At 42.8% G+C, this 22,792-nt stretch overlaps 1 long non-coding RNA gene across 1 annotated transcript in view; it reads right to left on the reverse strand.

Annotated features, from left to right (window-relative positions):
• LOC126148655 (uncharacterized) overlaps positions 1-21,725 on the reverse strand; it is a 227,572-nt gene extending 205,847 nt beyond the window's left edge. The window contains exon 1 of the long non-coding RNA XR_007530633.1: positions 21,694-21,725. This is a non-coding gene — a long non-coding RNA (uncharacterized LOC126148655). The remainder of the gene's footprint in view (positions 1-21,693) is intronic.
• Between the last annotated feature and the right edge of the window lie 1,067 nt (positions 21,726-22,792).

Raw genomic sequence — 22,792 nt, forward strand, 5'->3', positions numbered from 1 at the left:
TGACTGCAGCTCAGCTTGGTACGTACTAAATTTTACTATTGTTAATTTTTCAGAATCATTTAATTCAAGTTCAAAGTTAAATCCCTTATTTCTTAATTGCGTAGATTCAAGTAGCTTTTGAAATGATTGTTGAGGTAGCCCAAGACTAACCGTATTTTACTGAATTTCGATGTGCTTCAGAAACAAAGCTCACTATTAATTTCAGTCACTAAATTAACTTTCAATTTTCCGGTTTTATTAATTCTTTTGCTAAATTAAGTGAGAGTGGAGCGAAATTTATTACTTCTGACAAACATTCAGTTTTCACACAACACGTGTCAACCTTCAGTTGCCACGCTTTTAGTGCTAATTATATGTGAAGGAATCTTTCATTTTCAGTTACTATAGTAATTGTCCATAGGACTGGCGACCGTAATTTCCCCCAAATCTCAAATATCTAATTACCGCTAGTTAATTGTTAACGTAATGGCCACACATTTACTTTCTTTATTAACTTTACCCCTTTTCAAAATTAATTTCCACCAGTTTCATTTGCATTTTCCGTTTCATTTAGATGTAACCCTTTCCTCCCTCTTTACCGACAGATTAACTTCGGTGACGATTGCTTTTCCCAAATTTCCATTAGGTACACGCCGTTTAATTTTCCACTGTCATTAAGGTCGATAAGTGAGGAGGAGGTTACAAAGTGTAATTATTCTACGGAAGAAGTGGCTTACAAAACACTCGTTCGAGCGATTCCTGTGTATTGCTCACCAGTCTGGGAACCGTATTAGGTTGTATCAACAGAAGAGACAGAGAGTACAGCGGCGCGACTCGTCACGGCAACGTTTAGAAAGTGCGAGAACGTTACGTAGATGCTCTGGTGGCAGGTGGTACCAGAGAGGCATTGTGCGTCACTGAGAGGCTTACTGCTGAAACACATGAGGTCAAACGTTCCAAGTAGTTTCTCTGAAACGTCCCACGTCCCGTGTAATGACCACGATTAGAGTCGATTCCAGAACATTTTCCCACACAAACGACTCTTCCACCTTAACCTCGTACTCTTTCGCCCGTCTCGGTTTTCGCTACTAGTTGTAATACGCAATGTGTAAAAGTCTTGCACTTAGGTGGTGCCCATCTCAGAGAGCCACCCCAAGCGGCCGCTAATAACAATATTGTGATAACCCACTGGGCACAAAACTACCAGTTGTGGCGCCACAATCGGCACCTTGTGTCGCTTGGGCGTTAAACTGGCCCTGACCACAAAGAAACGTCAGAGAAACTAGAGCTAATACGGAAGATTACCGACACTCGTTCTCTCCATGTGCCATTCGCCAATGGAGCAGGGAAGGGGTGCGGTAAATGGAAATGAGCGTTTGGCGTCATTGACCGAGAAGCCCCTTACGGGGCAGGTCCGGCTGCCTTGGTGCAAGTCATATTACATTCGACGCCACAATTGGCGACCTGCGCGCCGGATGGGGATGAAATGATGATGAGGACAACACAACACTCAGTCTCTGAGCGGGGAAAATCCCTGACCACGCCGGGGATCGAACCCGGGCCCCTTAGGACGCTTTCGTTCGTTGCATCTGCTATGGGGCGGACGTCGTAAGACATCCGTTTAAGTTCGTCGTTGATCGTTTAACTCAGTTTTTTTTATTACAGAGGGCAGCTATCGTCTAGCCGAACACGCTTTATTTTTTTTTTTTTTTTTTTTTTTTGTGTGTAATCTCATTTTGTTCGTTTCGTTCGTTGTATCTGCTCGGGGCGGACGTCGTAAGACATCCGTTTAAGTTCGTCGTCGTTGATCCATTAACTCAGTTTTTTGTTACAGAGGGCGGCTAACCCTCTGACCGAACACGCTGAGCTATTGGGGGGGACAAGGGGTGCGGTGACAGTGGTGCGAGAAGTACCCTACGCTACACACCGTAAAGTGGCTTGCGGAGTGTCGAAGCAGAAGTAGATGCAGCCTCGACCGATCGAAGCACTTAGAAGAGAATTATAGCATCCCCTCTAAACATCTCTCTGTCGCTGAGATATTAAACGACAACAAAATAGCGATGCGAAAATCAACCGGTTAAAACCGACACCGGTATTTTAGTTCCGAATAACCGGTACTTTTCGGTTTTTGTTTGGTCTCGGTTGTAAGAGGTGTTAATTTTTGCTAATAACCGAGTAAAACAACCGAAATATAGCAGGAGTACTAAAATTTTTCGTTTTTGAATAAACCTTTTTTAAAAAAGGAGTAGTTTTTATTCTTAAAACTTGCATTGGTTTAAAATGTTGCGTTAGTATAGAAAATAGGAAGACCGATCAGTGTTAGTTTAATAACAATGTCGATAGAAAGGAGTAACAAACACATGGCATAAGAATTGATACAGGATTGCTGAGACAGTAATGTCCCTGTTGCCGTGTGTGGTGGATAAAGGTGTGGGTGTACGTGCCGTTTGGAAAACTAGCCTCCGCCTAGCCTGCCGGCCGCTGTGACCGAGCGGTTCTAGGCGCTTCAGTCTGGAACCGCGCTGCTGCTACGGTTGCAGGTTCGAATCCTGCCTCAGCCATGGATCTGTGTGATGTCCTTAGGTTAGTTAGGTTTAAGTAGTTCTAAGTCTAGGGGACTGATGACCTCAGATGTTAAGTCCCATAGAGCTTATAGCCATTTGAACCATTTTTTCCCGTCTGCCCTGTACGGTAGTTTCTCGCTATCTTCGCACGACATCTACTCTAGCGCAGAATGATACCAATACTAATTTGAAGATGTTTTTATAAAGTGACATAGCAGTTAACAACAGTGCTTCATTTGCTTTAAAAGATTAAGGTTTTCTCTGCTATTTCTATGAACTAATAAAAGAGGAAGGAAATTAGGCAAACAGTAATAAATTAAAAGCTTAACGATTCATTTGTTGTTGTGGTCTTCAGTCCAGAGACTGGTTTGATGCAGCTCTCCATGCTACTCTATCCTGTGCAAGCTTCTTCATCTCCCAGTTCCTACTGCAACCTACATCCTTCTGAATCTAGTGTATTCATCTCTTGGTCTCCCTCTACGATTTTTACCCTCCACGCTGCCCTCCAATACTAAATTGGTGATCCCTTGATGCCTCAGAACATGTCCTACCAACCGATCCCTTCTTCTAGTCAAGTTATGCCACAAATTTCTCTTCTCCCCAATTCTATTCAATACTTCCTCATTAGTTATGTGATCTACCCATCTAATCTTCAGCATTCGTCTGTAGCACCACATTTCGAAAGCTTCTATTCTCTTCTTGTCCAAACTACTTATCGTCCATGTTTCACTTCCATACGTGGCTACACTCCATACAAATACTTTCAGAAACGACTTCCTGACACTTCAATCTATACTCGATGCTAACAAATTTCCCTCCTTCAGAAATGCTTTCCTTGCCATTGTCAGTCTACGTTTTATATCCTCTCTACTTCGACCATCATCAGTTATTTTGCTCCCCAGATAGCAAAACTCCTTTACTACTTTAAGTGTCTCATTTCCTAATCTAATTCCCTCAGCGTCACCCTACTTAATTCGGCTACATTCCATTATCCTCGTTTTGCTTTTGTTGATGTTCATCTTATATCCTCCTTTCAAGACACTGTCCATTCCGTTCAACTGCTGTTCCAAGTCCTTTGCTGTCTCTGATAGAATTACAATGTCATCGGCGAACCTCAAAGTTTTTATTTCTTCTCCGTGGATTTTAACACCTACTCCGAATTTTTCTTTTGTTTCCTTTACTGCTTGCTCAATATACAGATTGAATAACATCGGGGAGAGGCTACAACCCTGTCTCACTCCCTTCCCAACCACTGCCTCCCTTTCATGCCCCTCGACTCTTATAACTGCCATCTGGTTTCTGTACAAATTGTAAATAGCCTTTCGCTCCCTGTATTTTACCCCTGCCACCTTTAGAATTTGAAAGAGAGTATTCCAGTCAATAGAATTATAGTATCCCTTCTAAAATCTCTCTGTCGCTGAGATATTAAACGACAACAAAATAGCTATGCGAAAATCAACCGGTTAAAACTGACACCGGTATTTTAGTTCCGAATAATTGGTACTTTTCGGTTTTTGTTTGGTCGCAGTTATAACAGGTGTTAATTTTTTACTAATAACCGAGTAAAACAACCAAAATATAGCAGGAGTACAAAAATTTTTCGTTTTTGATTAAACTTTTTTTAAAAGAAAGGAGTAGCTTTTGTTCTTACACTAACATTGGTTTAAAATTTTGCGTTATTATAGAAACTAGCAAGACCGATCAGTGTCAGTTTAATAACAATGTCGATGGAAAGGGGCAACAAACACATGGCATAAGAACTGATACAGGATTGCTGAGACAGTAATGTCCCTGTTGCCGTGTGTGGTAGATAAAGGTATGCATGTACGTGCCGTGTGGAAAACTAGCCTTCGCCTAGACTGCCGGCATCTGTGGCCGAGCTATTCTAGGCGCTTCAGTCTGGAACCGCGCTGCTGCTACGGTTGCAGGTTCGAATCCGGCCTCGGGCATGGATGTGTGTTATGTCCTTAGGTTAGTTAGGTTTAAGAAGTTCTAAGTCTAGGGGACTGATGACCTCAGATGTTAAGTCCCATAGTGCTTAGAGCCATTTGAACCAGTTTTTTCTGCCTGGTCTGTACGGTATTTTCTCGCCGTCGTCACACGACATCCGTTGTAGCGCCGAACGATGCCAACACTAGTTAGAAAATGTTTTTATAAAATGACGTAGCAGTTAAGAACAGTGCTTCATTTGCTTTAAAAGATTAAGGTTTTCTCTGCTATTTCTATGAACTAGTAAAGGAGAAAGGAAATTATGCAAACAGTAATAAATTAAAAGCTTAACGATTCATTTGTTGTTGTTGTTGTGGTCTTCAGTCCTGAGACTGGTTTGATGCAGCTCTCCATGCTACTCTATCCTGTGCAAGCTTCTTCATCTCCCAGTATCTACTGCCACCTACATCCTTCTGAATCTGCTTAATGTATTCATCTCTTGGTCTCCCTCTACGATTTTTACCCTCCGCGCTGCCCTCCAATAATAAATTGGTGATCCCTTGATGCCCCAGAATATGTCCTACCAACCGATCCCTTCTTCTAGTCAAGTTATGCCACAAATTTCTCTTCTCCCCAATTCTGTTCAGTACCTTCTCATTAGTTATGTGATCTACCCATCTAATCTTCAGCATTCGTCTGTAGCACCACATTTCGAAAGCTTCTATTCTCTTCTTGGCCAAACTATTTATCGTCCATGTTTCACTTCCATACATGGCTACACTCCATACAAATACTTTCAGAAACGACTTCCTGACACTTACATCTATACTCGATGTTAACAAATTTCTCTTCTTCAGAAACGCTTTCCTCGCCATTGCCAGTCTACATTTTATACCCTCTCTACTTCGACCATCATCAGTTACTTTGCACCCCAAATAGCAAAACTTATTTACTATTTTAAGCGTCTCATTTCCTAATCTAATACCCTCAGCATCACCCGGTTTAATTCGAGTACATTCCATTATCCTCGTTTTGCTTTTGTTGATGTTCATCTTATATCCTCCTTTCAAGACACTCTCCATTCCGTCCTTTTTATAGTATACAATAAAAATAGCAAGTAGCTGATCTGCTACCTGTGCCTACATAATATGGCTTTTCCTGCTTTTAACCCTTGAAAACGGACAAATTAACACGAAAAATAGTCCTTCGACCTCAGTTTTCATCCTTTAGCACTGCTTATTCGTAATGTCCAAGTAGTGGTAAGGCTCCCCGAATACATTGCTTCCGAGCAGACTTTCAAAAAATTAGAATCAATAGAATATTCGTGATTTTTTATAGTATTCAACCACTTACGACCTATCGAGAAAATCAGCGAACGGTAGACGGACTAAGTTTCCTTTCCTTTGCCTACTTAATTTAATATTTTTATTCTACGTATCTTGAAACTTAGTCAAAATTTTTCAACCTTTGTTCGATTTCAACGTTTATTACAGCAAATAACAGGAATAAAAAAAATCGAAAATCAGTTACTTCAGAAACCGTTTATATGGGGCGGTTTTAACACTCAAATTAAACTGCCGTGGAAAAGAAACGATGTAACCGAAAACCGATTGATTGAGCGATAACCGCCACCCCTACAAAGAAAGCAGGAAAAATTTGCTTAGTTCGATTTCTCCATTCACGGGATCACTATGCCGCTATGGACCGATTGGGATTTTCAGCATCTCCTCAGCCACAACCTGAACAGACAGCAAAACACGCACCCGACAGGTGACATAACAAAACTGAGTGCAGGGCCATTATCTGCCTCATAGAAACACATTTGATGGCGTTTATGTAACGATAACGGTCATATTACTTAACATTACTGACCTTCACTGGCTTTTCTGGATCCGTACGATTCTTCATCTCAGATGTCACTTGCCACTGTGGTGAGAAATAGACGTTGGTGACTAGCACTGTCGAAATGTGGATACGGCTAGACTCATCCTCAACCTGAACGTTGGACTGAAGACCGGACTAAGAATAGTGTAATTGCAAATGGTAAGCGCTTCCCATCCTCCCATGGACTACAAACCATTTCGTGTTTCTTCACACACAAAGATCATTCTCATGCATGAAATAAGTGACAAGTGACAAAAAGATCCTACTATCGAGTGAGGACTGAAACCTGAAAATTTTAATCTGTAGTAACGCTTTCTTAGCCAGCGAGATACATATTTTGATCTACACACAGATTCTATTTAATGTCCTGGAGATGAGGCTACTAGAGATGGGCCGGCCGGTGTGGCCGTGCGGTTCTAGGCGCTTCAGTCTGAAACCGCGTGACCGCTACGGTCGCAGGTTCGAATCCTGCTTCGGGCATGGATGTGTGTGATGTCCTTAGGTTAGTTAGGTTTAAGTAGTTCTAAGTTCTAGGGGACTGATGACCACAGATGTTAAGTCCCATAGTGCTCAGAGCCATTGAACTAGAGATGGGGCATAGACTTGGTTTGAGGAAGAGTGTGCCGGCCGGTGTGGCCGAGTGGTTCTAGGCGCTTCAATCTGGAACCGCGCGACGGCTACAGTCGCAGGTTCGAATCCTGCCTCGGGCATGGATGTGTGTGATGTCCTTAGGTTAGTTAGGTTTAAGTATTTCTAAGTTCTACGGGACTGATGACCTTAGAAGTTAAGTCCCATAGTGCTCAGAGCCATTTGAACCATTTGTTGCACGATTTGGATTTGAGTCTCGAACTTGCCGAAACAGAGGTCAGTGTCTTCATCACTGTACCACGTACCACGTTGCACTTACCTGGGTACTCCATACCGCACTAAGGGAAATGTCACAAGTAATTGGTATTATGTAAATTGAAGGTAGAGGGGGGGGGGGGGGCAGGAAAGGAAAGGGAAAGAATTCATCATGTCAGCTGCATCGGGACTTTATGCGGAATCAGCGGCGACAACTAAAAATGTATTTTGATTAGCGATTCGAAACCAGGACGTCCTGCTTACTAAGGAGATGCGTTTGTGAGGGCCGAGGGTGTACCGAGATATACCGCGCAATTGCGAGGAACCCTTTGTCTGGGTAGCGCAGAGTTAACGCAACTGGCTAATAACTTAAGGCAACGCCTGAAGAGGTAAGAGCTCATTTTTGTTTGGCAGGGACATAAGTGGCGGTGCCCCTTAGGGATGGCTATGATTTTGTTTTATTTCTTTTTGTTAGGTACCCCACAAAAAAAAAGTAAGCTGGCGTTTCTAGGTTCGAATCCCGGTCCAGCATACATTTTCACTTGTCACCGCTGATTCCCCATAAAGTCTCGATGCAGCTGACATCATGAATTCTTTCCCTTTTCTTTCTTTTTTCTCTCTCTCTCTCTCTCCCCCCCCCCTCCACCTTCAATTTACTTAATATGTATCGAAGCGTCCGATTCGGCGTAATGTCTGTTCTTTCGGACGTTTATGAGTGAAGCGTTCACATATTCCAGCGGACGACAGAACAGGAAGTGCCTGGTTCTTTGTTCTGTTATTAATGCAGATACTTGATAACGTTTTATCTACTGGAGTATTGAAGATATTCATTTATCTTTCGAACTGAATGACGTACATCTATAATCATACCCCGGGAACCACTCTGAACCGCAGGCAGTGGGCAATTCTCATCGTATGAGAGGTTCACCCCGTTCCATTTGCGTATGGGGCGCGGCAACAGTAATTGCTTTAATGTATCTGTGCGCGTTATAATTGGCCAAATTTTGCCTTCGCTATCGCTACGAGAGTACGTTCACAAATTCCTCGCATAATGCTGGTTCTTGAAACTCTGTGAGTAGGCTTTCGCGATGTAATTGCCGTCTGTCTTTCAGCGTCTGCCAGTTCAGGTTTTTCAGCTGTTTCGCGGCGCTCTTCCGGGAGTAATGACACTGTAGTTTCGTCGGAGACGACAAAAGTCTTGGGAGAGCAGTTGAACGGAATGGCTAGAGTCTCGAAAAAAGGTTCTAAGACGAACATCAACGAAAGTAAAACAAATAAAATGGAATGTAGTCGATTTAAATCAGGCGATACTGGGGGGATTATGTTAGGAAATGAGACCCTGAAAGCAGTAGACGAGTTTTGCTTTTTGAGTAGCAAGGTAAGCGATGAAGGCTGAAGTAAAGGGGAAATAAAATGCGGACTGGCAGTAGCAAGAAAAGAATTTTTAAAAGAGAGAAAATTGTTAACATTGAATGTAAATGTACGTGTTAGGAAGTCTTTTCTAACTCTGTTTGTCTGCAGTGTAGTAGTTCAGTAGTATACGAAAGTGGAATGTGGATAATAAACTGTTTAGACAAAAAGAGAACAGAAGCTTTTGAAATGTGATGCTACAAAGGAATATAGAAGATTAGATGGACAGATTGTGTAACTAATGGAGAGGTATTGAACCAAACTGGGGGGAAAAACAAATTTATGGGAAATATTGATTAAAATAAGGGATCGGTTGACAGCCCAGGTCCTGAGTGATCAAAAAATAGTTAATTTAATAATGGAGGAAAAAGGGAGAGGAGGAGCGGTGGACAGAAATTAGATAGGATGAATCATCTAAAACTTGCACTGCAAATATTGCGGAAATGAAATGTGCTAATGATTTGCGGTTTCCACAGAACGGACTGATAATCAGGGGCTCGTATTCTTAGCCAATAAACAAATAATAATAATACTTAAAAGTGTACTTTTTGTGTAAAGATACACTTTTTTAAATCGAACAATACCTATTGACATTAACAAACAAAAAGTACGGTGTTCTAGCGCGAGAAGTTTACAAGATATCGTATTATGAAAAGATCCCACATCGAGACTTTTTTGTGCCATTGAACCAGCGTAGTTGCTAGGTACTACGTTGTTATGTTTCTTTGCAGTGTGCTAGTCTGTTCCTTAAGTGCACTGCGACTTGCTAGGCAGTTAGTGTGTGACAGTCCAAGCAGTAGGTGGTGAGGGGACGATAGGATCTACCGATACAGAGAAAAACGACATGCTCTTGGCGTACGGAGAGTGTAGGAAGAATCCAGCTCGTTCTTTTACGTTGTATGCAGCAAGAAATCCCAATAGACGTCAACCATCGCTGCAGTTATTTATCAACCTCTTCAACCAACAACGTGAAAGTGGTAGTGTAACACCTAGACAAAGTAACAGAAGGAAACTAGGGACGTCAGAAGAAGGGAAATTAATGTTCTCGCTGCTGTTGCGTGTGCCCAGTACGTTAGCTCCCGCGCAATCGCTGAAGGGAGTGGCACGAATCAGGCAAGTGTTCCATGCATTTTCTGTCGACATAGGTTCGTCCCTGTCACATCTCTCTGCGTCAAGAGCTGCATGGAAACGATTATGAGAAAATGAAATGAAATGATCGTATGGTATTTATTGGCCGGGATATCACCTTCTGGGTTCGGCCGCCGTATTGCAAATCTTTTAGTTGACGCCACTTCGGCGACTTGCGTGTCAATGATAATGAAGGACACAGAACACCCATTCCTCTGCCGGGAATCGAACCCGGGCCCCCTTGCGTGGTAGTCGGTCACGCTACCACTGCGCTACGGAGGCGGACACGATTATGATTATGGAATTAATACAGGATACTCCAGATGTATAATGTATCTTGTTTAGATGAAGCCACATTTAACAATCATCACCAGGTAAAACGCCGAAACATGCACTATTGGTCTGCTGTCAATCCCCATTGGTTTCGTCGGGTGGAGTGTAAGCGTCCATCGAATGTAAATGTGTGGTGTGGGACAGTGAACCATCAGCTCAAAGGCCGTGTTTCACAGACGGAACACTGAACGTGCACGAGAACAGCAGCCTCCAAACAAACCATCTTCCACAGATGCTAGAAGACGTTCTTCTGCAGACTAGGAGGAATTTGTGGTACCAACATGATGGCTGTCCATCCCATAGTGCACAATGTACTACATAATGTTGGATTGGACTCGCATTACCTGTACCTCGGCCTGCCCGTTCGCCGGATTCGAAGCCTGTAGACTATTTTTCTGTGGGGAAAGCTGAAAGGTGCTGTTTACAAGGACATTTCAACTACAGCCGATGATATTCAACGACATATTAATGCAAACTGCTTGGACATCTCCGCTGAAATGCTAGCACGTGTGCAGAAGTCTTTTCATACCGGACTGCAAGCGTGTATTGCCGCTACCGGTGGTCATTTTGAACACAATATTTGACGGTCAGTTGTCTCGTTACTGGTCAGAATCCACATAACTAGATATGAACGTCTGCTGTTATTTGGTGTGTGCTACCACAGGTACTGTACAAGTGTCGATGTGGGAACTTTTCAAAATACGATATCTCGTAAACGACTCGCACTACAGTCCTGCAATCTAAACCACTGACATTCTAATTTACCCTACTTTTAGTTTGTTAATGTCAACATGCACTGTTCCTTTAAAAAATGTATGTTTGCACAAAACTTACTCTTTAAGTCTATGTTATTAGAGTCTGTTTATTGGCTAACATTACAAGACCCTGATTACAAGTCCATCAGGTGAAAACCGCGGCCGACCGGTGCGGCCGTGCGGTTCTAGGCGCTCGTTCGCAGGTTCGAATCCTCCCTTGGGCATCGATGTGTGTGTTGTCCTTAGGTTAGTTAGGTTTAAGTAGTTCTAAGTTCTAGAGGACTGATGACCACAGAACCCATAGTGCTCAGAGCCATTTGAACCATTTGAAAACCGCGCATCAACAGCATTTTCCATTTCTGGTATATTTGCCGTGCAAGTGTTAGGTGATTCAGACTGTATAGGGAAATCAGAGGTTGACTGAAGTAAGCAGGGGCCAGGGGCTGTAGGTTGCAGCGGTTATGCAGAGATGAAAAGTCTTTTCTCAGGGTTGGCTAACGCGGAGAGTTGCATTAAACCAGTCTTCGTATTGAAGACCACAGCAGTAGAGAGAATGAGAGAGAGCGAAAAAGAGAGAGAGAGAGAGAGAGAGAGAGAGAGAGAGAGAGAGAGAGAGAGAGAGAGAGAGAGGGAATTTAAGCACCTTCATTGTATAATAACACACCCGTCTCTAAATACTTTGACGTGGACACATCAGTCAGTCCTAACGTTCCCTCCTCCTTCCCAATATACAGGAAATGACGTACCACTGGTATATCAAACAGCCGTTTTATCCACCGCGATGCAAGCATAATTATCACAGCTTCATGTCAGGGACCGGATAGTACAATAAATAACATACTGGAGGGAATCAGTTCAGCAACACACCCTGTTGCATTAACAGTCGTTACATCCAGTTATTGGCGTGTATTTCTTTTATGAGCCGCTGTCTACTCTTGTAAATAATTGTATGATAGTAATGGAAGTGAAACAGCACAGCTGTATTTTCGAAGTACTCTATTTATTAGTCAAATGACTAGTTTAAACGCCACATTTGCGTTTTCTTCAGGGCCTACTGTTAACCAAATAAGCAGTTCCAGTCATTGGCTCATGTATCCTATGACTCATATAACTATGTGCCGTGCGCCGCTATCCGTTCAGATGTTGAAATGTGTGCGAATTCCTAAGGGACCAAACTGCTGAGGTCATCTGTCACTTGACTTACACACTACTTAAACTAACTTGTGCTAGGAACAAAACACACACATTACAATCCGCGCGGCCGTTATCCGTCAGGAGTGTATATTCCGAACATGTAGTCACCAGTGACTGAAAGTATTTATTTGATTAATAGTAGGACCTGAGGATGAACTACTGTAGCTTTGAAACTAGTCGCCTCAATAATAAATACGAGGGTTGTTTTCTCGGTAAGGGCCGTTTTTATTTTTAAAAAAAGATACAAATACTTTTGTAAAAAAACTTTTATTTTCTGATTCTACACACTTTTACCTATTTTTCTACATAATTGCCTTGTTTATTGAAGCACTTGTCATACCGTACAACTAAGTTTTTAGTTTCCTCTGCAAAGAATTCGGCCGCCTGCCCGACAGTCAAGAGTTCACTGCCGCTTTCACTTCATCGTCGTCATTGAAGCGCTGCCCGCCAAGATGGTATTTCAGGTACCGGAAAAGGTGAAAATCGCTAGGAGCAAGGTCGGGGCTGTATGGTGCATGGTCCAAAACTTCCCAGCCAAAAGAATCAATCAAATCACGAGTCTTTTGAGAGGTGTGAGGCCTAGCGTTATCGTGCAGGAGCAAAACTCCTTTTGTCAGCATACCGCGCCTTTTGTTTTGAATTGCTCTGCGGAGCTTCTTTAGAGTTGCACAGTAGGCATCTGAGTTGATTGTCGTTCCTCGTGGCATTAAGTCCACTAGCAAAACACCGCGCCGGTCCCAGAACACAGTTGCCATAATATTCCGCTTTGACAGCGTCTGTTTGGCTTTGACCTTGACGGGTGAGGTTGTGTGTCGCCATTCCATCGATTGCCGCTTGCTTTCGGGAGTGATATGGGATACCCATGTTTCATCTCCAGTGGCAATTTGACTCAACATGTCATCCCCTTCTTCCTCGTAACGAATCAGAAAGTCCAATGAAGTGGCAAATCTCTTCCCTTTGTGGTCCTCTGTGAGGAGTCTGGGTACCCACCGACAACACAGTTTCTTAAAGTTTAGGTTTTCAGACACAATTTTGTACAAAACCGATCTTGAAACTTGTGGAAATTCCAAAGAAAGAGTGGAAATTGTGAATCTTCTGTCCTCACGAATCTTTGTTTCGACTGCAGCCACCAAATCATCAGTGATCACAGAGGGCCGGCCTGAGCGTTCTTCGTCATGGACGTTTTGACGGCCATTTTTAAACTCTCTAACCCATTGACGCACTTTACCTTCACTCATTGCATTCAAGCCATAAACTTCTGTTAACTGACGATGAATTTCTGCAGCTGATAGGCTTCTCGCGGTCAAAAAACGTATCACTGACCGTATCTCACACGCGGTGGGCGATCAATAATCTTAAACATTATAAAGTAGCACAGCGATGCGTACACGTCAGCTACAGAGCTGCAACTTGCATCAGTGTGAACGGGAAGGATGCCGGCAAGTGGCGCCGTGGCTTGTTGCAGCGTCCGCGCGAACTACGGGACTATACGCGCGCACGACCCTTACTTGAAAATCAACCCTCGTACTTCGAAAACACGGCTGTGGTGTTCCACTTCCATTACTTACATTGCCAGCCACTATCTCATGTTCACAAGAGGGATGGACTTTCACAAATTGTACGATAGGTGAAGTAGAAGACTTCAAAACTCTAAGACTTTTGAATAGATGGGAAGCTCCCAATGAAGACACGGATTCACGATATCCTGCAAAACACAATGGACCGTCTGCTGTCAAGAAGTGTAATTCACTTAAAGCTGATTTGCGTTGCATTCACTGACGTCATACAGGGAAAATTTTTGGAATGACTTAATTTAGGCACAATCTATGTGATGAATCCACAAACATGCTTTGCACTGCATATGTCCCGCTAATTCACGAACTTTGTGTAGGCCACTATTTGATGAACTGTGTACTCCGAAACTTTCGCCGCGATGTGTGTACCTTGTCATGAAATTTCTTGTTGACATGAAGTCGTTTTGCATAAAAGGAAGAGTTACATCCATTCGTTGAATACAAGACTGAAGCATGTTGACAATAGAACATTGTCTACGGTACAGCTGTCTTCAACCCCAAGGCTGATACCGAAGGAAGTAGCGCAGTGGTTAGCACACTGGCCATCCAGATTTAGGTTTTATATGATTTCCCTAAATCGCTACAGGCAATGCCGGGACGGTTCTTTTGAGTGAGGTACAGCCGATTTCGTTCTTCATCTTTGAAATATTCCGGCTTTTGGTCCGTTTCTTATGATCTCGATTTCGACAAAGTGTCGAACTCTAATCTTCCTTTCTTCCTTCCTTCGAAGTCCGACTTGTACACGGCAGTGTTTTGCTGGGCATGGTCGTACTGGAGGTTTTATGACCTTGCCTTCCTTCTACCATTTAGTATACATGTCCACTGAAGTATAGAAAGTCCCAGAAAGTAACGTGGATGTTGCAATTCAGGATTTTTCACTTTGCGAAGTGATTGCGAGATGTGAAACAATCAGTAATTGTCAGAAAATTCGTAAAATCGATTGAGGAATGAATCTTGAAACATTACATCAATAGTGTGACAATTACTAACTTTATCACTGAGCCACTTCCATCCTTACCACCTATGAAAAAATATGTGCTGCTCTCCAACATCTATTTTTTACAGGCTGCCGCAGTAGTTGAAGGCGCTTGCACAGCTACTTCCTTACCTAAAATTCACTCATTTATGAGTCATGTTTTTGCATGTTATTAAATTGCATGAAATCGACGATTTTTGTTTTTAGTTTCAACTCAGGATTTTTAATCGGTCTGGTTCTCTTTACCTGTGAAAGGGAGGAAGGAACACTAGATCTAGCATTCCACTGACTAAACACAAGCTTGAGTAGGGCTAGGAGAAATTAGGAAATCGGCAATGTCTTTTAAAGGCATCATTCGCCTTAATCAAAGCTATAGGTAAAGGACGGAAAACTTAAATCTAGATGACTGGACAGTATTTGAACCCAGGTCCTCCAGAATGCAGGTCAATGCCTTACAACTGAGCATCGTTTTCCAAGCATTACGAATTACTCCAGGCGAATACCAGGATGGTTCCCAACAAGAGACCACGGCCACCACTTCCTTATACGCTGCTTATTATTAGTAACTGGCGTTAACATCTTATACAAACACACTTGTTTTCCCCCCAGCGCGAGTATATTATTTCATCTTTTTGTGCTCTGCAGCTTCAGTCTTTGCCGCGTGGGATTTGCCTAGCGCTCTAGGGCGCTGCTGTCATGGACTGCGCGGCTGGTCCCGGCAGAGGTTCGAGCTCTTCCTCGGGCATGGGTGTGTGTGTTTGTCCTTGGGATAATTTAGGTTAAGTAGTGTGTAAGCTTAGGGACTGATGACCTTAGCAGTTAAGTCCCATAAGATTTCACACACATTTTCACACACACAGCTTCAGTCTTTCCGCAGCCTTTCGCATTCTAGTGAACGAGGCTCTGAAACTGTTTATCTATTGGACTCGCATTCTGGAGAACATCAGTTAAAGTCTGTGTCCATCCATTCAGATTTAGATTTCCACTGGTCTCAAGAAAATCAATGAGAACGAAAGCCAGGAATGTTCGTTTTCAAACAATACGGCCGATCTTCTTCTTCATCCGTTTCCTTTATCGTCGACGGGTCACTGAAACCTAATATTCCAATCCATTCTTCGATCCACATCGTTCTGTTATTTGGATTCTTGCTGTAACCTTGTTGTCGGTCTGAACGTTAAACTGTGACCTTCCTTCTCTTTACCTTTTCTACCTCGGGTTTTCCTTAGATGGTCACGTTTCGATACATTTTCTTAATCAAAAAGAAACAAAAGTTAGGTTTGGCGTCTATGCAAATCGTGTTATGAGTACAAAAAGAATCTTCCTTTTTCTATTTTCTATTGTTTGTTCCGAGTTAATCATTTCTGTTGGATGTGTTATGTTTTAATTCACTAACTGTAATGCAACGTTCCATGATATGTAGCAATGCTATAAGTGTTATCAAATGTAAAGTGAATAAATAAACAAACAGGATTTTACCGACTGAAAGTGGAGGAAGGAAATTAGAGATTTACGCTCCGTCGACAGCGCGGTCATTAGAGACGGACGAAATACCAAGGGATGGGGAAGGAAATGGGCCGTCTCTCTTTCAAAGGAAACATCCCAGAATTTTCCTGGACCGACTGAGGGAAACCACGGAAAACCCAAATCTGGATCGCCGAATGGGTATTTGAACCGTCGCCCTCCCGAGTATGAGTGCAGTGGGCTAGCCGCTGCGCTACCTCGCTCGGTACGAAAATGAGATGTGTGGCACCACGAACGCTTTAACCGAACCTTACCAAACTCATACTCCAATATTTGTATGCCTGTACTGATTAAATTTTCAACCTTATCCGAACTTATTTTCAGTACAGAAAAACAGCCGTTCCTTCAGATGAGGAATGATCTGCGTGCAGGGCGGCTACACGTAATTAAATTGTCGCAACTTGAGAGGGCTCCCACGAAAAACGAATGATCGTCGCACATTGAAAGTTTGTGCAAAGATTTATAAGGACATGCGAAAGAGGAGTAATGACTAAATCATGGAAAGAAACACATTTTAATTTTCACTTGAGAGGGTAACATTTGCTTATTGCGTACCATGTTTACGTTCCAGGTTACAAAAGTTGCTCACAGTGACGACAATCTGCGTCCACGACAGCCTGAAACCGCGCTACATATATCATTTCACAATAATGTTCGCAGCACTTTTCGAGCGGTGGACCATGGAATATTCAGCTGCCGTGACACAGTTCGTGCACTGCTTGAAGATCGAATATTGCGTTCAGCATTCTAAGCCATGGCAACAGTAACTTCTTCAACAATTATCCGTGGCGCAGTTGGCCGTCGGCCTCTCCAAGGAACATTTTCAAAATCGCCAGTTAATTCGGACTCCCCAATGGTGCTCTCCAACCCCTGTGCAGAAAGAGAACCTCTCTGTATCCCTTTAGTAGCGTCGATACTCGCGAAGAGCAGCAACACTCTTGCTCTTGTTTTGATAAAACATCTTTACGAGTAAACCCCTGCTTACACTGTCTACAACCATGTCTCCTCTCTGCAACTGTAATGAACACTGATGCTTGTGTTTCAACCCTACGTCGCCGTACCAGTACCGGCATCAAACTGCAAGTCATGACAGTAACACTTCGCGAAAGGTCTGTTCCTAAAGACTGGAAAGTAGCACAGGCCACACCAATATTCAAGAAAGGAAATAGGAGTAACCCATTAAATTACAGACCTATATCACTGACCTCAATTTGCAGTAGGATTTTGGAGCATATACTATACTCGAACATTATGAATCACCTTGAAGAAAGTGACTTATTGATACATAACCAACACGGATTCAGAAAATATCGTTCTTGTGCAACACAGCTAGCTCTTTATTCCCATGAAGTAATGCGCGCTGTCGACAAGGGATCTCAGATAGATTCCATATTCCTAGATTTCCAGAAGGCTTTTGATTCCGTTTCTCACAACCGACTATTAATAAAATTGCATGCATATGGAGTATCGTCTCAGTTATGTGACTGGATTCGTGATTTCCTCTCAGAGAGGTCACAGTTCGTAGTGATAGACGGTAAATCACAGAGTAGAACAGCAGTGATCCTGTTGTTCCGCAAGGTAGTGTCATAGGCCCTCTGCTGTTCCTGATTTACATAAATGATCTAGGTGATAATCTGAGCAGCCCCCTTAGATTGTTTGCAGATGACACTGTAATTTACCGTCTAGTAAAATCATCAGACGATCAATTCCAATTACAATATGATCTTGAGAGAATTTCTGTATGGTACGAAAAGTGGCAATTAGCACTAAACAAAGAAAAGTGCGAGGTCATCCACATGGGTACTAAAAGAAATCCGATAAATTTTGGGTATACGATAAATTGCACAAATCTAAGGGCTGTCAATTGGACTAAATACCTAGGAATTACAATTATGAGCAACTTAAATTGGAAAGACCACATAGATAATATTGTGAGGAAGGCGAAACGAAGATTGCGCTTTGTTAGCAGAACACTTAGAAGATGCGAAAAATCCACTAAAAAGACAGCCTACATTACACTTGTCCGTCCTCTGCTGGAATGTCGCTGCGCGGTGTGGAATCCTTACCATGTATGATTGACGGAGGACATCGAAATAGTACAAAGAAGGGCAGCTCGTTTCGTGTTGTCGCGCAATAGGGGTGAGAGTGTCACAGAGATGATACGCGAGTTGGGGTGGCAGTCACTGAAACAAAGACGATTTTCTTTGCGGCGAGATCTGTTACGAAATATCAATCACCAACTTCCTATTCCGAATACGAAAATATTTTGTTGACATACATCTACATAGGGAGAAATGGTCATCATAATAAAATAAGAGAAATCAGAGCTCGAACGGAAATATTTAGGTGTTCCTTTTCCCCACGCGCCATTCGAGAATGGAATGGTAGAGAAGTAGTATGAAAATGGTTCGATGAACCCTTTGCCAGGCTCTTAAGTATGAATTGCAGAGTAACCATGTAGATGTACAACAACGCAAATCCCGTAGCGCATAGTCTGAATACCATCCTTTAAAATTGGTTACCCATAACGTAAATAGTGTTCGGTCTACACTGGCTCAGGTAACGAAAGTTTAATCATAACCACGATATACGTGATGACTATTGGATGTGTTTCACATTACTGGAACTTTTCAGTGCAACTTATCCCCATCTTTCGCATTTTGAATAAGGTCGAACCACTGGCACGAGGGCCATGGGAGCAGATCACACAGACAGTTGGCTACAGTACAAGGACTACAGAACGAGCGGTGACGAAGTGGACTCAGGACAACAGCATGGCGGCAAGGCAGGCACGGGTCCTCGCTGAACTTAAAAGTAGATATCCTCGGTGTAGGGAAGCAGCTTAAATCACTTAATAAAGGCAAGCCCTCCAGTTCAGAATGTATACCAGTCATGAGTATGCTGATACAATACTTAGCAGTCGTACACAGCCGCTGGTTCGACGAAAGATCCGTACCTAAAGACTAGAAAGTTACACAGGTCACGCCAATATTTAAGACAAGAAACACGAGTTATCTGCTCAATCGCAGACTAATATCACTGTTGCCGATTTGCAGTAGCGTTTTGGAACGTATATTGTGTTCCAGCATTATGAAATATCTCTAAGGAAACGGTCTATTGACACACAATCAGCACGGATTCAGAAAATGTTCTTGTGAAATACATCTAGCTCTTTATTCTCACGAAGCGATGAGTGCTATCGACAGGGGATGTCAAATTGATTGCATATTTTTAGATTTCCAGAAGGCTTCTGACACTGTACCTTACAAGCGACTTCTTATCAGATTGCGTGCCACCGGAATATCGTCTGAGTTATGCGACTGGATTCGTGATTTTCTGTCAGAGAGATCACAGATGGTAGCAACTGACGGTAAATCATCGAGTAAAACAGAAGTAATTTCTGGCGTTTCTCAAGGTAGTGTTATAGGCCTTCTGCTGTTCCTCATCTATATAAACGATTTAGGAGATAATCTGAGCAGCCGTCTTAGATTGTTTGCAGATTATCGTCTAGTAAAGTCATCAGAAGATCAAAACAAATTGCAAAACGATTTAGAAAAGATGTCTGTATTATGCGAAAATTGGCAGTTGCCCCTAAATAATGAAAAGTGTAAAGGCATCCAAATGAGTGCTAAAAGGAACTCGTTGAACTTGGGTTACACTATAAATCAAACAAATTTTAAGGTCGTAAATTCAACTAAATACCTAGGAATTACAATTACGAGCAGATTAAATCGGAAAGAACACATAGAAAATGTTGTGGGGAAGTCGGACATAAGACTGCGTTTTATTGGCAGAACACTTAGAAGATGCAACGGAGCTACTTAAGAGATTGCCTACTCCAAGCTTGTCGGTCCTCTTTTGGAGTACTGCTGCGCGGTGTGGGATCTTACCAGATAGGGTTACCCGAGAGCATCGAGAAAGTTCAAAGAATTTTTGTAATTTTGTAATTTTGTATCATCGAGAAATAGGGGAGGGGTGGGGGTAGAGTGTCACTGGGACATCATTAATACAAAGGCGTTTCTCGTTGCAGCGGAATCTTCTCAAGAAATTTCAATCACCAACTTTCTCCTCTGAATGCAAAAATACTTTGTTGACGTGGACCTGCGCAGGGAGAACTCGTACGAAAAGATACAAGTGTTCTTTTTTTCTACGCGTTGCTCGAGAGTGGAATAACGGAGAATTATTTTGAAGACGGTTCGATGAACCCTGTACCAGACACTTATGTGTTTTTTGCAGAATAGCCTTGTAGATGCAGACGTAGATGTAGATGTCTTCAACCAACGTACTGGACAGGGCAGCTTTGCCTTTATGCGGTGAACATCTCCATAGAGTTTGGTAACTGTCGGAATGGTGCTTGAAGGCGTATCTCTTTTCATTTTCCAGCGTATTTCTGCAAGTTTTAGATTCACGCCTCTCTAAATATTTATTTCGGGGGTACTGGCACTTGAAGCTGACTGCCGAAAGATTCTACTGCCGCCAACATACATTACGCGTAAGGTTCACGAAGATAAGGTACAAGTAATTAGGGCTCATACAGAGGCATATAGACAGTCGTTTTTCCATCGCTCTAATTTGTGAGTGAAACAGGAAAGGGAATGACTAGTACGGTGGCTTGCAGAGTATCTATGTACATGTAGAACCTGTAGATCTTGTTGGCCCTTGTACCTAAGATATATGATCATAGCGCCGCTGCAGCAACCCGTAAGATATATCTACATCCACATCTACATCCTTTTAGTCTTATCCTCACTATCCCTATGTGCACGATAAGTTGGAGGTCGTAGTATATTTCTAGAGACATCATTTAAAGTTGGTGCTTGAAACTTTGTTAACAGACTTTCTCGGAACAGTTTACGCCTATCTTCAAGAGTGTATCACTTCAGTTCCTTCAGAATCTCCGTGTCACTCTCCCACGGATCTAACAAACCTGTGACCATTCGTGTTTCCCTTCTCTGTACACGTTCAATATCCCCTGTTAGTCCTATTTGGTACGGGTCCCACGCACTTGAGCAATCTTCAAGAACCGGTCGCACGAGTGGTTGGTAAGCAATCTCCATTGTAGACTGATTGCACCTCAACAGTATTCTACCATAAACCGAAGTCTGCCATAACTGAGCCTATGTGATCATTCCATTTCATATCCCTTCGAAGCGTGACAACGTGCCACCCATGTATTTATATGACTTGGCCGATTCTAACAGTGACTCATTGATATTATTGTCATAGGATGTACGATTTTTCGTTTTGTGAAGTGTACAATTTTACATTTCTCAACATTTAAAGCAAGTTGCAGCCTTTGCACCACTTTGAAGTCTTATCGAGATCTGACGGTTATTTCAGTCAGTACTTAATTAGCATTATCTGAAAAAAATTCTGAGTTTCAACATGAACAGCATGGGTTCCAACACACCTGAAGTTGCTTCTACATCTGACGATTACTCTCCATCCAAGATAACTTGCTGTGTCCTCCCTACCAAAAAGCCTTCCATCCAGTCAGAAATTTCACTTGGTAGTGATATGTGCGAGTGTACGTGTAATTATATGAGGTTTTGTAACTTGGCCTAAGAAGGGACGGACAAGCAAGTGTTAGACCGGTGACCTACCTTTAGCTGCTGCTGCTGGAAGTGCAGACGCGACAACCCGCGAGGAACTGACCCGCGCTGGACAAGACCGACACTTGACAGCTCCGCCCCCACCCGGCGCGGTTCTGCACGCGACGCGCGCGAAGCCTGGTGGCGGAAGGCCGAAGGTACGCCGCGGTTTCTCCTGCGGCCTCTGGACACGGCTGCCAGGCGTCGAAGGCTTTCCGACCGTGGGCTCTGCGGCTACTGACCTCAACGTGACGTTTATGACCACAAATAGTTTAGGTGTTGTTTTTCCGACCGTCAAAGGAAGACACAACATTTGGGAAGGCTCTGCCGATCGTTTTGTACTAATAACATCATTTCGCATTTTATCCGGCCTTACAAGCGAATGGTTCCTCTGCTGTGTTATGTGGCATGGATTTCCGTTCCTTTCTTTTATCACGTTCACGTCATCCAGATCCTCGAACGCCACGCACTCATCCCAGCCTTCCGGATCCGCTTATCGTCCCCCACCCGCATCTTCTACCAACTTGTAAAATTTCCCAACCTACTCTTCCATCTTGAACACCTCCGAATATCCTACTTTACCCGTAAACTCGACACCACTCATCCCCTAGTTTTCACCCTGCTTACTGATCGTGATAATCCGCTGTCCCTCTATTAACACATTCCCGCAAAACTACATTGAACTAACCTGTTTTTACGGGTTATTGCGTTAAGATTAGGGTCGCCACCGACTCTAACCATACAACTAATCAAAGTTTTGGCCGAGTCGGAAAATAAATTAATTTGATTACAGACCAAAAACTCATAAAAATGCATACGTCGTGATATCGCTCACAGGGGATGCGATATAATTAATAGTATTTCCCGTGCACTGTTCACGAGAATCAACCATTTGAAATAAAATAGCAAATGCATGAACACTGTGCATAAGATCAGCTCCCTCCAACACACCTGAAAATAAGACTTAATCTAAAGATTTGTTTTAAAATAAAAGGGGAAACTAATCATTGGACGTGTGCATAAGGAAACGCGTTGGATGTGCTAACGGGAAAGCTACGAGGTGAGTGGCTTAGGTGCAAAAACGTAACCTCGGAATACAAGAAAAGATTGT

Source organism: Schistocerca cancellata, chromosome 2 (assembly GCF_023864275.1).
Source record: "Schistocerca cancellata isolate TAMUIC-IGC-003103 chromosome 2, iqSchCanc2.1, whole genome shotgun sequence".
Lineage (NCBI taxonomy): Eukaryota > Metazoa > Arthropoda > Insecta > Orthoptera > Acrididae > Schistocerca > Schistocerca cancellata.